General features: G+C 37.3%; 1 protein-coding gene across 3 annotated transcripts in view; it reads right to left on the bottom strand.

Annotated features, from left to right (window-relative positions):
- Syt7 (Synaptotagmin 7) overlaps positions 1 to 17274 on the bottom strand; it is a 141233-nt gene that overhangs the window by 122261 nt on the left and 1698 nt on the right. Inside the window, exons 1-2 of one of the 3 annotated variants that reach the window (XM_012379370.2) lie at positions 15715 to 16185; positions 9651 to 9771 (exon numbers count right to left, since the gene is read on the bottom strand). The gene's annotated coding sequence lies outside the window, so the exon portion shown is untranslated. Of the gene's footprint in view, positions 1 to 9650; positions 9772 to 15576; positions 16186 to 17274 lie in introns of those variants that run through there. The other 2 variants (XM_012379369.2, XM_067350036.1) reach the window with 2 other exon arrangements.

The raw sequence follows: 17274 nt of genomic DNA on the forward strand, positions 1-17274 counted from the left end.
ATTACTAAAAAATGTGGTAAACATTATTTTACTCTTACTTTAAATATTAAGATAATTTGTACAATTAATATTATATAAATTTTTATATTTTAGTTTTATTGATTTCACTCTTTCCCTTTCTTTCTCCCTCTCTTATTTTCTTTCACAATTTTTTAAAATTCAGAATGCGTTCTGATAAATTATGTTTGAGAAATTGAAGTATATAGCATAGACCTCTCACTGAGTTTCTGTTGAAACTGTAAATTATTCAGTCAGCATACTCCTATTAACCTCATCGTGGACTGTAAAGTCATACACGCTAGTAACCGATTAAAATACAATAGACTGTTGGCAGAGGTGAATTGCCATTACTTGGAATTATAGTACTTTTATTATACCACAAACTCACGCTCCGACACGCTTCTATCCGCTATACTTCCATTACTTTAATTTTATGTCCTTTCACTTTCAGTTGACTAAAAATCCTGAAGATTTTATGCCTGTCAAGAAATGCACTTTATCTCGATTGTAAAACTGCCCTATAAGTCTATTTGTAACAATGATAATTTATTTTAATTTCCTAGTACTAAACAGACATATTTATTAATTCTTATAAATTTTAAAAAATTTATTGATTTGATGGTAAATCAATTATAACATGTGCAATCATCAATATCAGAAAAATGATCATTTTCTCTATTTCTCAAATAAATTGAATCTACAAAAAAAACATTTAACTGCGACTAAAATAGAAAATATTAAATCACGTTAATTGTTTGAGAAAAAATAATTTTAAATCCCTTGTCTTATGACAATAAGACTTCGTCGAGATTGCACGTTAAAGTCTACAAGCCATTTTTTAAAATATAATTAAAATTTTGTTTTGTGAACAACGACAGTTTTCCAGCTGATTCCCTTTCTAATTTATCGACTTCCGATGCCGAATGCCGTCCACACATTTCCGGACGGGCCATGATTCGTCCAACGGATCCGCGCCGCAATTGTGGCAATTGCGACGGCTGCAGTTCGACTCACTCACTGGCAATTAAAAGTGCGACACGAAGGGAACGCCGTAATCAAGAGACTCCGACTGCGATAACGGCATCACAATATTTTCGATTCTACCCATTATAACGATAATAAGAAAAAGACAGAAACAAAACTCGAAGTTGATGAAAAGTTTGAAGATCTTATCAAGAGATTCGAATGAATAAAAAAGATTTTAAATAAACACAATACACAACATCCATTTTAATTAGTAATTTTCTGAAGATGTACAAGATGCGAACTATACAAGAAAACAGCGGCATCTGACAAGTCTAATTAAACAAATCTAACTGTCAATTTCTAATAATACGATATCAATACGCATTTGGATTAAACAGCATAGGAATAATCAAAGTCTAAAATTATACTCAACAATATGAAACGAAGGGTACTTTGTGTCAAGTTACATAGTTCCTAATTTAAATTACAGAAATAGAATCTCTGTCACGGCTCTGTGTAACTATGTTTCCAAGTTAACTCTGGCACCAGTATATGGAATGAGAAACGAAATATTTTGTTACGATGTTCTCATGAATATTGTATACTGCCCGATTTGTGTCCACGTAGCCAGTGCTGCAATCAGTATCAAACGGGCGGTTTTGAATTCTGCTCCATTTCTTCCATCTCCTCTATTCAAATCATTTTTTTTGTATCAGAAAATTGGACTTAGTCATGAATTTTTAATTATTATTCCCAATATCTTAATAAATATTATATTAGAATAATTACTTTTAACGTATTGCTTGCTTGGAATTAATGAAAGTTCGAGCTTTTGTAAGCTACTTGCAATTTTCAAGTTTAATTTGTCAAAGCTTTTAATTTTTCAGTGTTACACAAGCTCTTTCATGGATTTTCAATATTATACGAGTCTCTTCAGAACCGACAATATAATTTTCTATCTCGAAAAAATCGATTTCTATCTTCTGAAAGAATATACATTCGTTATCTACTTTTTTCTTTTTTTTTTTTTTTAACCAGAGTATACTTAGAATATATCGCAAAAGGTAAAAATCAATACATTCTTTAACAATTTCTTTAATAGTTGACACGCCTTAAAACAAATAAAAAATTTTTTTGTAAATTTAAAAAAGAAAATTAAAAAGGAAGACCTTTGAGAAATCAACTAAATAACATCGTATTTGTCAGTTAATTTGAAACCGATTTTCTTCACTTTTCTTTACTCAAAGAGAACTTTAGCTTGAGCCTTAATTGCCAAGATGTCCGACGTTAAACTTTTGAAAGTTGCAACAGCCTCCATTAATGAAGTTCAAACTTCAAGAACATGATCGCGCTATTAATTCCTACATTTTATGTGAGCGTCAAGTATATTCCAAGCATATACTAGAACCATATAATAGAACAAACTATTTCGACCCAGCCAACATCTATAGTTCGAATTTTGTCCAAATCCTATCATCGATACATTAGCTATAAAATCTCTCACAAAAGCGCCCTGTCAACCAGTAGCAGAGTAAAATAAATATAAAAATCGTGAGAAAAGATGTGCAATAGACATTGAATAGAAATATCAGTGGGTGTCGACCCGCCTAAAGCCGACACCGAGATCTTATCCGAACGACAGATAGATACAAACCGAAAGCCGGAGGAAATGAAAGTACAAGCACCGAGCTCCGTTCGGTCGAATATAAAATTTTGGAGACGCAAACCCGAGTTAAATTATTCCAGTTGTCTCCGACAAGATACATAGCCTGACCTCTGAAATCGATTACACCGAGAAGGCACTTAACAAATTAAAGCGAGCAGTAATGCAAAATCATCTTCTACGCGGTAAAACTCTAAAAGCGTTACACATCCATTATCAATCATATTTCCATTATTTTCAGAGATTATTAATATTTTAATATCGTAATAATATTTTGTTCATCTAGCTTTAAAAAAGCACGACACACATTTGTTTCATTTTACATTAATTTATATTGTTTCGAATAATTAACTTACTATAATTTATTTCTAAAAGACATTTCGCGAAATTGCGACATAAAATTTAAAATCTAAAAAAGTCACATAAACAGCTTTACGACATTTGTGGTAACACATATTCCTTCTTACAAGGTAACAAAATTCTTTACAAACTGTTTATTTGAAATTCAGATCGGTCTTTCCATTCAATTTGTAACACGCATTTTTATGTATAAAATTTTTATCACTCTACTTTCGTTAAATTTGGACAATATATTTTTAAAGATAATAAATTTTGCTGTAATAGTCTAATAACTGTTAATATGAAAAAATTTCCACAGAGGTATTCCAACAAATTATATTTGTTGTAAAACCGACATAACGGAATTAGCAGAAATTTATGGCCTTGAACTGTATTTACCGTAAAATTTACTTGTAATAACATTACCAACAAAACGACGACATAAAAAAGACGCATAACTCTGTATTTAGAATACAAATGACGGTAACGTTATTTATAATTATATAGCGCGCCCATTCATTCGGAAATGTATTATGTACACGCGCGATAAACCTTCCACGCATAATAATACACGACAGTTAGGATCATGCCCGTTCAACAGCAGCGCAAAATGTTGGTCACGCGAATGTAAATCGATTCTTAAAATTCTCTTTTATTTCCCCGGAGAACGTATTTTATAGCGCAACTAGGTGAAACGCACCGTGACGTCGCACACGATTTTATAACTAGATTTTGGCCAAAGCCGTCGCAAGAATGTTTATTTCACGCAGCTTGCATTCGTGGTATGCATAAGAAAAATTACGGCATTACATGGTAATCGTACATGAATGAAATATATACGCTTGTCAGAACGAAAAAACGCAGCTAAAAATAATGGAATTGTTGTTCTGCGTTTACTTTTTTTCGTAAGATTACTGTTTAACTCTTTACCCACTGGAATTTTCCACAAAAAATTTTACTATGATATTAAATTATGATATATTGCTTAATTCTCTTATAAAATGAATAAAAAGGAAAAATAACGTGCCACTATGTAATTTATCTGTTTAACTTTTCGTTATATTGTGTATTGTTTAGGAGAAGCAAGTTAATATTATGTCTTGTGTCAACAAGTAAAACAAACTTATATTAGTCAGACGGCGATATCACACATCGTGTTTAAAACATCCATTTTTAAAGCTAATAAAAGTAAAAAAAAAAAAACCACCTAAATATTTGCGTATTCTAATATTGAATATGGAAATGTTAGTCAACCAATACTACTGATCAGTAAAATCATATGTATTTTGAGAAACCAATTTTGTCGTTTTGTGATCATATCGGAATGTTTTAAAATCTCTATTGCGTGATATTTTTTATCTCAATGCATATTTGTGTATATGCAGGTATCAGCCACATGTTTCGCTGCAACAGCAGATAAGCATCGTATTTGGTGGAAAATACTCTGCACAACGAGATTTTTCTAGTTTACCTCCGTAGTGTATGTCTCTCTATCTATGTATATGAATGATATTTTTATGCCAGTTCCCCTCTGTAATGTCTATCCACGTATGTGACTGATATTTTTATGTCTTTTGAATTTACATAGAAATATTAAAATAAAAAACTACACGTATATGTGTATAGAGATAAAAAGTATGCTTCTTTGATGCGCTGTATACATCAACGAGAACGCTTTTAGAATTAATTTCTTACAGCCGCTTTAAGGAAAGCAAAAACAACGTCGCTAGCACCGTTTAATACTAATTACGATAATGCAAACATCATTCGAGGGAAACAGTCGTCATCCAACCAGAGTTGGCGAACAATTGGCGTCTCCGTTCTCGCTGAATATTTTAACCAGATCGCTTTAAGAAGTGTTCTGTAACGCTGGTAATACCGAATTAACTCCAAGTCCTGCATAATACATCTAATACTGACTCCCCGACGAGTTTAAGGTAAGGGAAGAAACGCGGACGGGAATAAAACGCGGTAGGGCCAAAATTCGAGCGGTTATTCATAGGTGACCTGTTCCACTCGCCGAGATTGCCGCTGTGCGCGTCGTAACCTTGACCGTTTCCCTTAATATAATGTATCATCTGCGCCTGATTGATGAGCCAGTGCGCAATCAAATTTCTATCACGCGCGAGCCGTTCTCCCCTCGCGAGTAATAACGAAGAAGATACGCGTCCATGAGCAATCATCAAGATAAACAAAAACCATATCGATCTATCACGAGACCAGCACGGCCAACGCGAGACTACAGGACAACGACAGTATTTTCTCCTCAAATTGCCGTCCCTAAAATATTCGTCTACGTTCCACGCGGCGTATTGATCAGTTCTCCTGCGCTAAAATCTCACCTGTCTCGTTTCAAAAAATTATTTAATAATATAGCCGTTAAGTGGCATAGTCACGTTATAAGAGGCATCGTTACTTGTTCATCCGTGTTGCGACTTGCAAATCTCTTATAATGCAGGGGTATACATAGCTTTACGAAAAGATTATTTATTCATTTACTTCGCTATAGTTAAGCCGTTATATAAATGGCGTGTGTAATTTTAACAAAATGTCGAGATATATACGAAAAAGTTATAATTACCGATTCTATAACATATATTTATATGTGTATACATATATAATATAAACAGGGGATCAATAGAATTTAACCCCTCAAGATAAATATACTCGTCACTTGCTATTTAGGTCTGTATTACGCACAAACACTTGCATTTATCCCATAACAGGCGGATATTCCGTTCTTCTATTTTTAACTTTTTTTTCATCCCCGCAACATTGACTTAGGGTCGAGCTGATAAGGAAGGAAGACGCGACTCAACAATTCGAGCGATTTCGATCGACAAAATTGCACAGCTGAAACAAGCGGTATAATTGGATAAAGGATTGCACTCATTACGTTGATATTTGTTCATTTAACCACACGAGACAATAATGGGGCAACAAACACACCGGTTTGTTCCATTCGATGGAAATTGCGATCGAGCACGGCTATATTCATCATAACGGCTTAACCGTGATATGTAGACTTACATCACCCACTTTCCTCGGGGCACCAAGGTCCCTCGTTATACCCCATGTCGATTACAACACTTATAGCCTTTCGATTACATTGTTCCATCTAGCCGACCATCCCGCTGATGTTGCTCTCGATATACTATATGCGACGGGCACAATACGCGTACAGGCGTACTTTGACATAAAACTAGTTATCTCTCTAATTAAGCTGCCCTTTCCTGTATATTCGCGTAAATTGGATATCGTTCCGCATTAGTGGCGGAATACAATGGTGTTGTGTAACAACACCAATATGCGATATGTACAGTGAGTCAAATATAACGCGGAGTTATCGTGAAACAGCATGAGACTGCAAATTCCTAGTTACGTCGGTTACGGCTCTTCGCAGAAATGTGAAAAAATACTGCGATATGACCGATAGTGTTCACATGTTGTGACACGAGGTTTGATAACTATCTTGAGATCCAACCGGCGTTCAGATCTAACTTTCGGCACCGTGGACGGGCTTAACCGGCATCGACGTAGTAGCTCACACGTATTCTCTATCATAAATGAAACAAATTGACGCCTTCCGATAACGCAGACGTACACGGCGAAACAGACCGGAAGGACTCCCGTCAAAGCTCGTTAATTCGAGCGGTCCTGATCGCGCGTCGGTGGATGGCGGTGAAATTGCGTTACCCCGCAGGATAATTTCAATCTCTCTCGTCGTTATTGAAAGACGGCCTCCGGGTAGACCGTACTTATCGCAGCGGGTGATGAATTGCGTTAATGCCAGAATACCTAGTTTATGTAACAACGACGATGAGGGTTTTCTTTCGAAATCGGACGCCCGTCTGCGTGAGACTGGCATTACGGCTCTCCATTAAAGCTCTCTTATCGGCGCCTCGTTATCGCGACTGTTTGCAATAAATTATAAAGTACGAAATGACGATGGGGAGTAGACATTAATGTGTCGTTGGAACATGGGAGCATTAATAAATAATTCATTGGGCAAATAAACTTAGCGCATATCACAACGAGGGAATTCGCTGCAAATTCGCTTGGCACGCGACTGAGAGAACGTATCGATTCACGGACCGTCAACGTCTTATAACTCAGATACGCTCGCTATTGTTGGAATTAGAAAGCCGATAAAGAACAGTTGGCTAAATTGCTTGCGTATATACAATGCCACAAAGATTTACGCAAAGGTAATTAGTAAAACGAATAAGATTATTCCCCATATTTCTAATTTGTTCCCCTAAACAAATTATTTCCGAGAAAAAAGGTGTAAAACAAGAACAGATTACAATTCATTAAAAATTTTAGAATTTGTTAATAAGAAAAATCAAACAATGAAATTTTTAACTCCTTTTGCATCATCTCATTTATAAAACTGTTACATCGCGTATAATTTGGAATAATAGCTAAAACTTTCACGTTACTCGTGCAAATTTAATAAGACTAATGTAACAAGCCAATATATATGCAAAATAGCATTATAGAGAAATTAAATATATTAGAGTCAAGAAAACTTTAGAAAGGAAAACTTTTAAAGAAAACTCGCTACTGCAATTAATATATTAACTTTGTTAATTAAATGCTCCTCTGGGCGATTTTGACTAATACAGAAAAGTACTCGATAAATTTTGCAATTGTGCTCCGTATAAAATCGATTTTAAATGGAATGTAAATTCGCTGATATTTATCTTTTGGGACGGTGCGGATAATTTGCGCGTTTGACCGTAAAATCGGCGATTTTCCGGTGTAAAAATGTCGCGCAATTTTTAAACTCAAATCCCAATATCGTAAACGTTAGAGTCGAAATCACCCGTGCGCGAAGCAACATCAGATCAAATTGCAACGAATGCATCGGGGGGAGACGTGGCCGTTCGATTTCGCGCGAAATCGCAAGTATACGGCACAGCTGCAGACCCGCAAGAGATATTTCACCGGTATTGAAAGTTACTGCTCCGATTTTCACGAATATGCAGTTCCTGTCGACCTCTTAACGATACATGGACTTTCTTCGAATCTATGACTGATCGCGCGGATGCGATGTCGTAAGAAAAAGAGCTGTCAATCGTGAAACAGGTATGTCGTTCGTATGCATATAAATTTGGAATTGAATATATTGCAGCCAAATTTCACGTCGTGTTTCGTATAACAAATTTGATTATAATATAGCTTTTCTTACAGTTATGTTAATCATCGTTTCTCGTTATATAAATCACAATTTTTAATAAAATAAAAATAATATGTGTACAGCTGTGTCAAGAGCAGTGAAGAATATTTTTCAAACAATTTAAGAAAAGATGGTTTCTTGTTTGCATACAAATAGAAAGAAAATTGAGCAGACATCACCTTTACTGATTTAATAAAATTATTTTACTGATTATTCGCGTCATTCTTTACAGGGGGAAAAAAAAAAAGACTATAAAATTTAACAAATTATACAGTCTTCCACCATTAAATTTTCGATGGTTAACCCCTATTTCTAGGCGGCATTCTCTCCTGTATTGAAAACTGTCGTGCTCAAGGATGCCTGAGATTTGTGGTATCTGCACCGAGAAATGGAGTTATGCCTGTGGTTTCCAGTTGTAAAGTTATATACAACTAGACAGACCGAGGCTTTTGACAGGCCACTTTTGCAACAAGAAACTAACAAACGCCATTAAGACTAGAAAAGTGCAATAAGACATAAAGCAAAATTGAAATATCATTGACCTATTCTTTCTCATATAATTTATGCAATAAGAAATTAGCTGCAAAAATGGAAATATTCATCTTTGTGCATATATCTTAGCTAATCATATTATTTTTATTTCATTAAAAATCACGATTAATATAACGAGAAACATTATCTCAGCTAAACTAAGCTAAGATCGGATTTAAAATGTCTCTTCAGATATAAAAAATATTGTTGTGTGTTAAATTGATAAGTTTATATTTCGAAAATATTTCCACTAATTTAATTAGACGCCATAAATCTACGTCAAAATGTACGTCGGGCGTATATCGTTCTCGACAGATATCTAAACAATGTGTTTCACTCTCTCTTTATACATATAAATCTATATACAGTCTATTATATCTACCTACATCACTGGAAAAGCACGCGATCGATAATGATATTGATTTCTTGTAGTGAAATTTAGTCCTACTCCGCATTGGCAAGCAGCGAATCACGCACAGTCATTTTCTGTCTATTTAGGATAAAATTTATGTTAACAGCGGCAAAACGCTTCCGATCGCGATGTACGCGCTCAAGTAGAAAATCGCTTCTATTGTAAATGTCACGCTCTGAAAATCGCGTTGAATTAATTACACCGGTTTAATTCTCCATAACTGCGTTTGTACGCGAAAGATATATGTCGTGCTTTAAAATATTATATTTATATTTTTGCTCAAAAAAATATTTGTTAATATTTCTAAATATTGGATCGAACTTCATAGTCTTATATCGTTATTTTCTTATTATATTATATGGAACGTGCGAAATCTCATAAAGCAAGCTTCACACGTAGCTTATGATTAATGATTGCTTGGATTGCGGTAGCTGTATTCACCGCTTTCGACCGAGACGCAGTTAAAATCTGCGAAATTCGCACTTGGCGGAGCGAGGATAAACGTGATTGAAGGCGATATCAAGGCGGATATTAAAAGATAAATTCGTACGACTTACCAATAATTCGAGGATTCAAGTCTATATCCTAGATCCTCATTGAAGTTCGAAATGGGCGGGTGGGTTGGAGCCCGTCCGGCAAGATTACGCGCGTTTACATCCTCTGGGAGGTGGAAATCACCTGTAAAAGAGATAACAATTTATCACAGACTTGCCGTAACACTTCCTGTCGAGCATTCTGATGCAAGTGCTCCGCTGCAATCAAGGAGTTTAGAAGTTCAACCTTAATCCTGTAGAAACCTTTCGTTAGTTAATTTCCTCAACGGTCTAATTCTATTGCAGCTTTAACCTTCTCAAAACAAAGTAAAAATTCCTGTCTAAGAAAATATATTTTTGTTAGGAGAGTTTGAAAATTCTTCACTTGCTCAAAATTTTCAAATCAAAGCACAGGATTCTACTTTTGTTTACCGGACACAGAGAGCCCATCGGACGAGAAATCGCTATTAATTTTGCAACTTTATTCAACTCTCGATCACTCTAGCTGCGATAAGCTTCTCACTCGCGACGCATCGCACCCAGGAGAAATTAAGTATGCTCGTACGCCATTGTAAGACAGGTGGGTGTCCCATTGAACACGTTCACATAATTAATATCCGCAGCTGCAATCGATAACGAATAGAAAGGTCGAACGTCGTGACGGGCGACGGCGACGACATTTGAATTGGCACCAAACCCTATATCTCCTCGCGATAGCTCCGGCGCACCTTCTCTCCGAAGCAAAGGCGACGTTTCACCTCGTCGCGTCCGGTCAACCGGAATTTTGTGAAACCCGTCGAAGCGTGCACGGGCTCGCAGGAAGCAATTAAACTTGCGCCACCCCACGTCGCGGACTTAGAGGGTGGTTTAATTCGCCAAGTTCTCGTCCAATTTCGCCCTTCGTGCTTTCTCCGCTTGTTCGCGTGATATCTGCGCGTACCTGCGGAATGCAGGTGTGCGAGAACGTCGCCTGAAAGATCGCGCACGCCACGCGGAGACATATATAAAACCAAGTATCGATTGCGCGCGACGACGTCGCGGCTCTATATTCTATTTCATTCCATTTGCGCCCGGCGGGACGGACTCTAGTCAGCAATTAAGCGAAGTAGCCCGATTGTTCCGGCCGTTTCTCGTGACAGCTCGGCGCTGTCGATAACGCTTTAATGCTCGCTGGAAATATGTATACGTTACGCGTCAAACTGACACACACACACACACGCGCGCAATGTATCGGAAGTTAACGCACGAATGTCGCGGCTGATGGATGACAAAGTAAGACTCGCGCGTCACATATGTCGAGCTCGTGATGGATCTGTGAGTCGACATTGCAAAATATCGTACAAATGTGTGGTTGTTTGATGAAAAAGCTTCGCGTACATCAAATGTTCTCCATTAACCGTATTAAATTATTAACTTGTATAAAAAGAGAGCCCATCCTTCACCATCATTTTCCAATCTTTAATATTATATGTCTCGCCAACTATGTCTCAAATTAAAATTCGATTAAAGCAGGTCCTCGTAGCGTTAAGTGAAAAGTTTGCCGAAGCTTAGATCGCGAGAAGCATATTCAATCGCTAAGTACTCGAAAACTATCAGCACCCGGATATATTCGTTAAGATAGAATAAACATGAAATTAGCCAACTTTACAATATGCATATTTTAAATATTTTTTTTTTTTTTTGTAAAATATACGATATTTAGTGTAAATAATAAATACCATTTCTGAATTCATGCTACGTACGAAAAGACGGAACGTGCATTAGCGTTGACACTTTCTTAAAATAAATTGCAATAGAACACCCTGTATACATCCTGTTGCATATAGAACACCCTGTATACATCCTGAAAACACTCTTTTGAGATACTTTTATTTTGTTGCATGAGTCTCGTAGTGGGTGTGTAAAGTGACCTCCATTGCCAGTCACGCAGTGCAGTCGGCACGTCTCTCTCGTGTCATTTACTACTTCACGTGTTCGCGAAATTTATACCGAACGTTTACAAGTATAGTAGCCCACTACAATTCATATCAGATGTAAAACGGAAACATATTTAAAAAGTATTTTACTTAAAAATGTGTATTATTCTTAGATACTTCTCAGCGCCTTTCAATTCCTCAAAATGTATAACATCAAAATAATAATTTTACTCGTTAATTCGTTGTATTGTTCATATTCGTAAATTTGTTTACAATTATTGTGAATTAATTTGCTATATTTTCGGTTTGATAACTAAACACTTTCAGGATATATTTTTCTACACCTTGTTTACACCAAAGTGCTGAAAACATAATCCATTATTAATCAAGCACGCTGTCGAATATGCTTATCAAGAGGGTACTGCAATAACGATGTCTAATGAAGATTCTCTCCGTCGTTGAGGGAACAGCTGAGAAGTACCTGACCTACATAAATATTGACTATAGGTGGTTTTCGTGCTCGGCCTTGAAATCGCGCAAGGGATAGCCCCATATATTCGGACAGACATGATAAATATCTCGAGGGATGTATCTGTGAAATGTTTCGACAGCACACATATTCTTTTTTTTTCACCAAAAACATATATATATATATATATTTGCGCAAACCGAAAATAGCATCTATTTAATCAGTTGAGAAGTCAAATCGAGATTACAGCGGATTTATTTGCTACCGGAGTGGCTTGTGGCATTTCCATGGAAATAATAAGCCGCATCTCTGCGGACTGAGGTTGAGCGGTTTAATTTACACAGCGTTTAAACAAACGCTTAAATAGGAAATAGCATTCGATACAAGAAATGTCGAGCATACTTAAAACAATGTGAAAGATAAAACATTTTCAAGTTTGAATGCTCTCTAGCACGAACAAAAAACTGTTGTAAAATATTTTAATGATCAATTTTAATGCAATAATAAAGAAATTGATTGTTGTAATTAGCTTAATATTGTATAACTAAATTCACAGTTGTAATCATTAATCTCATTCTTCGCTATTCTAACGCAATATATTTTTTTGCGTTCTCGTTCAACTTGCGCAAATAACTTTCCTACTTAGCCTACCGTTAGCGAACATTATTCCGAATATATCAAGTAATTATTCTGGCTTTCATCTGTCGAGAGTCGACGGCACAACAACTTCGCCCGTTTGGCCGTACTGCTTAGATTTGCGTTTGTATTTATTTATGTGCCATACGTCAGCGGCAGCCCTTCCGCGGCGTTCCGCGCTTCCGGCTAAACGCGTTCACCCCAATTGCGAGTTTAATACGTCGCGTAAATAGAAGTTGGCGAAATGCAAATATCTCATCGCGACAATACCCTCATCGGAGTCTACTCGTCGAACCGCAAACTCGGAGTTCCACGACATCATTTACCAAGCGCTAACGCATTTTTGGCCGTCTTTGAGGGAAACTCGCTTTATATATCGAGCAAACGTTTCGTTCGAACAAGGCAACTGGCAAAATTCCACAGTCCATTAATTTCAACTCATGACATCAATTCGGTCCATTCTAAATTGTGCAGCCGACTAAACGGCCACTTCGCGCTGCCGTCGTTCACCGAGTGAACGAATTTCTCTTAGTACATTTTCGCGGAAGTTAGCGTTAATTACGTAGCGTTAATTAAAAGATAATTATCCGCAATCCCTACTCTAAACAGATCAATACAACAGTTGTCTTTGTTAATTAAACGTCGTTGTAAGAAAGAGAAACAGCCCACCCACAAGTAACAATGTTATTAAGTTAAAGATATAGAGTTTTATATATGTTTAAAAAGAATTATTTGTATTTTGCTGTATAATTCATTATGTACGACTTTGTAGTTTATTCTAAATGAAAAACTAAGATACGTAAGCTTTTGACTGAAGATAGTGTATTGTGTTGTAACCAGTATCATTCGTTTATCAAGTGTAGTGTCACTTCCTTCCCGATCACGTTTCAAGTACAAGCTGTCACAGCATCAACGGAAAATAGATCGGTTTCTTATGATACTCGCAATGGATTCTCTGTTATCAAAAATATCAAGTCAATAATACTTTTCCAGTTATAAATTGTTATGAGTAAATAAATAATAAAATATTATTCGTCGTTTAATTTTAAATTCTAACAGAATTTTTACGTTTAAATGTTAAAATTTAAGATTGTAAAGTTATTTAAAATCCATCTCTTTGCGACATTTTTGTTATAAAAAAACTGACTTTAAATTTCACAAAAAAACAAAACATGTTCCCATATTGCGTGACGTCCCATCTAACCGCGTTAATTGCGACAACATTCCACCTAGCATTGCGAGCCGTTGCAAATCTCGGAACTTGCAGCGATAACTTTGTCCCAGCGCGAGAACTAGAAAAAATGGTTAGATAAAATATCGGCGCGATAGCGCGCTGCAGATAAGCCTTAATTCCATGAATATATTACGAGAGCTTTGACGAGACCCTCGACCTTGTTCGTTCCAGCTTTACGCGCACACCGACTACTAACCAGCAGCACGTGGAATCTTTTTCTAAAATAAATACGCTATAAAAGGGGCACGATGGGTGTAAACTATCGATTTGTTATTCTCGAATGAAGGCGGTCCGACGTAATCAACGCATTCGCAGTTTCGTCGGGGTATATAAAACGAAATAGTCGTTCTTATCGTTACGGCGCGAATGTACTCGCACGCTCCACTAAGGTGACAATATGTATGTCACTACGCGTATCAACCGATTATCGAGTGGTCCCCCTTCAGGAATATTGGCTCGTCAACTTTTCCGATAAGCGACTACAGGTGAGATAACATTTTGCATACGGTAGTAATGGGTCGCATCGCACAGACCGTAAGATATCTAAACCCAGATATTCTCAAAAATCCATTAACGCGGATTGCGCTTCGTGAAATGATGTGAGGAACGCGTGGTCATTAATTCTTTTGTTTTCTGAGAGATGATTAATCCAACAATTAATTTATTTCAATCCTCTTTTATGCATAATCCGATTTTTCTTTAGAAACTGAATTAATTACTCGGAATGCATTGAAAAAAGACTTAATAAATGTATTTTCGTATTTCTACTAATATTTTATATATCAATTTTTTAAAGGACAAATTATCATTATTTGTTTTTAAATTAGTAGTAAAACAAAGTAAATGCGCGTATAACAGAAATACACAAAAGCTACTATTATTGACTTGTTCTAGGATTATCTATATGTCGAGAAAAACTAGGATTATCTATATGCCTGTCAACCGAAAGTGCATCACCTAATAAATTTCCCGATCGTTGAACATTATCGCAAATAATATTCGATGATAGATTTTGTTGGCGGTAGCAAATTAATTTTACACGAAGAAGGCGATAAATGTTGCAATGGCGCGATAAATGGTGCGTCGATACATTGCTTTATTTTTTCAAAAAGCCTGGCTGACATTATAATCCGTTCACTCCGTGACATTTACACGCTAATAATAGAACAAATACAGCAAAAAAATGTAAGAATATTTTGTCTCTCATCGGCATATAAATTTATCGAGACACATACAGAATAGTGTAAAGATCAGGTGTCGAATTTATCGTTGCTGAACGTAAAAGTACGTGGTGTCAATATCGTTCGTATCGAGCACGTCGGACGAACTCGAAGCTCGTTCTAAAGACGTGCGGATATTCATAAAACATGAAACAAGTCGAATGCGAATTTTCTCCAGTCAGTTTCCAAACAAGTTCAATCGTCCGCTAAGTTTGATTAACTGCAAAACTATCGAATACTCGAAATTAGGCAAATATATCGAAAACTTCAGTTGTTCCGATTGTGTGTGGAAAAGAAAAAAAGCTATTTTATGTTATAAAAGCTACAAAAAGTTAGCACAATCGAATATTAAAATAATCGGTGCCCGATTTCGCCCGTGGCTGAAACAGATTCAGATCGAAAATCGCGCACCACCCCTGTTGAAAGCATAAATGACTACAAGATGAGACTCATGCAGGTATCGAAGGGTACTCACGGAAATGGGATACGGTGCGCCGCGGAAAACGCGCGGGGATGACGCGGCACCGGCCGCGGTTGGCCGATGGCGGGGAACCAGCGTTCACTCTGCGCGCGAGTGCACGTTTTCACAGGCAAACACCTTGCGTACACTCACAGGGCGCTCGACGACTCGCTGCGTATCATGATCGGCGAATGTGACGAGAGCAGTCCTCCGCGGCGAACGCGGTACCGGGCGGGTACCAAAGCGGAAGACCACCGTCCCGGATGGAATCGCGACTTCGACAACGCGGCGACGACGAACCGAATGGTGGAAACGTTCAAAGGTAGAAGAGAGGGTGGCTTACCCTTGCGAGCACAGCGAGAGGAAGGAAGTGAGAGAGGCGATGAAAGAAAAAGAAAGAAAGACGAAGAAAAAGGAAGAGAAAAGAGAGAGAGAAAGAGAGAAGGCGAGAGTGAAAGGGGCAGAAAGGTGCGCCAAACTTGATGAATGTGATTTTCAGTCACTGATTATCACGAGGAAGAAAGAGGAGATCCCGATGGTGAGAATAGATTGATAGGCAACCGCGTGGCAGCTAGAGTCGCGACGCACTGCTGCTTCGCGGCTGCGAGTCCCCTCCATGGATTTTCACGAGCAGCTCGTTCTACCCCCACTTACCCCCGCGCGGTCAACCCCCACCTGCCGCCGCGCACCACCAGCCGAACTACGGCACCTCGCAAGCTCCGTCCACCACACCCCCGCGACTTGCACACTACTTGTTTGCCCCCGAGGGCTTCACTTGAGACGGATCTCGTGAAACGAGAAGCGAAAAGTCGACGAGAGCAAAATCGTATGAGTGTGTCCGATCCAGTGACTCCGTACGATATCCGGATCGAAAGCTCCGCCGTACGAAATCGCCCTATAAAGTCCTTATGCACTTTAAAATGCAGCAAGCCCCGGCGTTTACCGCCGGGATTCAAAAAATTTAATAGCTCAAAGAGCGAGATCGCCTTGCGACGAAGTTAATGAAAACCAATACTTCTCGAGTTAAACTTTCGTTCACTTACATTGTACGTGAAATAAAAAAAATTGTTATTTATTTATTTAATATTTTAAAGTGCGCAAGAACTTCATAATAAGTTTACACCTCGCATGTAACTTTTGTCGTTACTAAACTTGTCTATAAAAGTCATTCTAAAGCGTAACTCAAGATCTCCGTAAAAAAAATTAAATTTGACGATATTTCGTAATATTATGTTATACAACATGTATCATATGATAATGTTTAATCGTATGACATATTTTTGTACGAGCAATAATAACGAGCAATCACATTATATAGGAGCGTGTGACGTCGAACGTTTACAGCATTCGGTTGTCACTGGCAGATTAGTGGGTTGCAACCAATTGGAACCAATTCGCATTCCGATGATGCCGTACCGAAATGATTAAACTACCTAAATGCAGTGCCCCAACGGATACGAGCATTGCATCGTAGATACAACTATGTTAGCCTCTCACTGAATGGAAAGGTGCAAAGGCACCTGAGTATTCGATACAACTATTCAGCAAGTGTACTTAATTGTTGAATACTTTTCATTAACTTTCTTTTATGCTAATGTTAAATTCCTTACTGTTACAAAAAATACCTAACATATTTCAGTTAAAGTATGTGCGTGTGTGTATGTGTGCAGAACTTCACAATAAAATTTCCAACATTAAATATTAGACAAATTC

This window comes from Linepithema humile, chromosome 2 (genome assembly GCF_040581485.1).
Source record: "Linepithema humile isolate Giens D197 chromosome 2, Lhum_UNIL_v1.0, whole genome shotgun sequence".
NCBI classification, from domain to species: Eukaryota; Metazoa; Arthropoda; class Insecta; order Hymenoptera; family Formicidae; genus Linepithema; species Linepithema humile.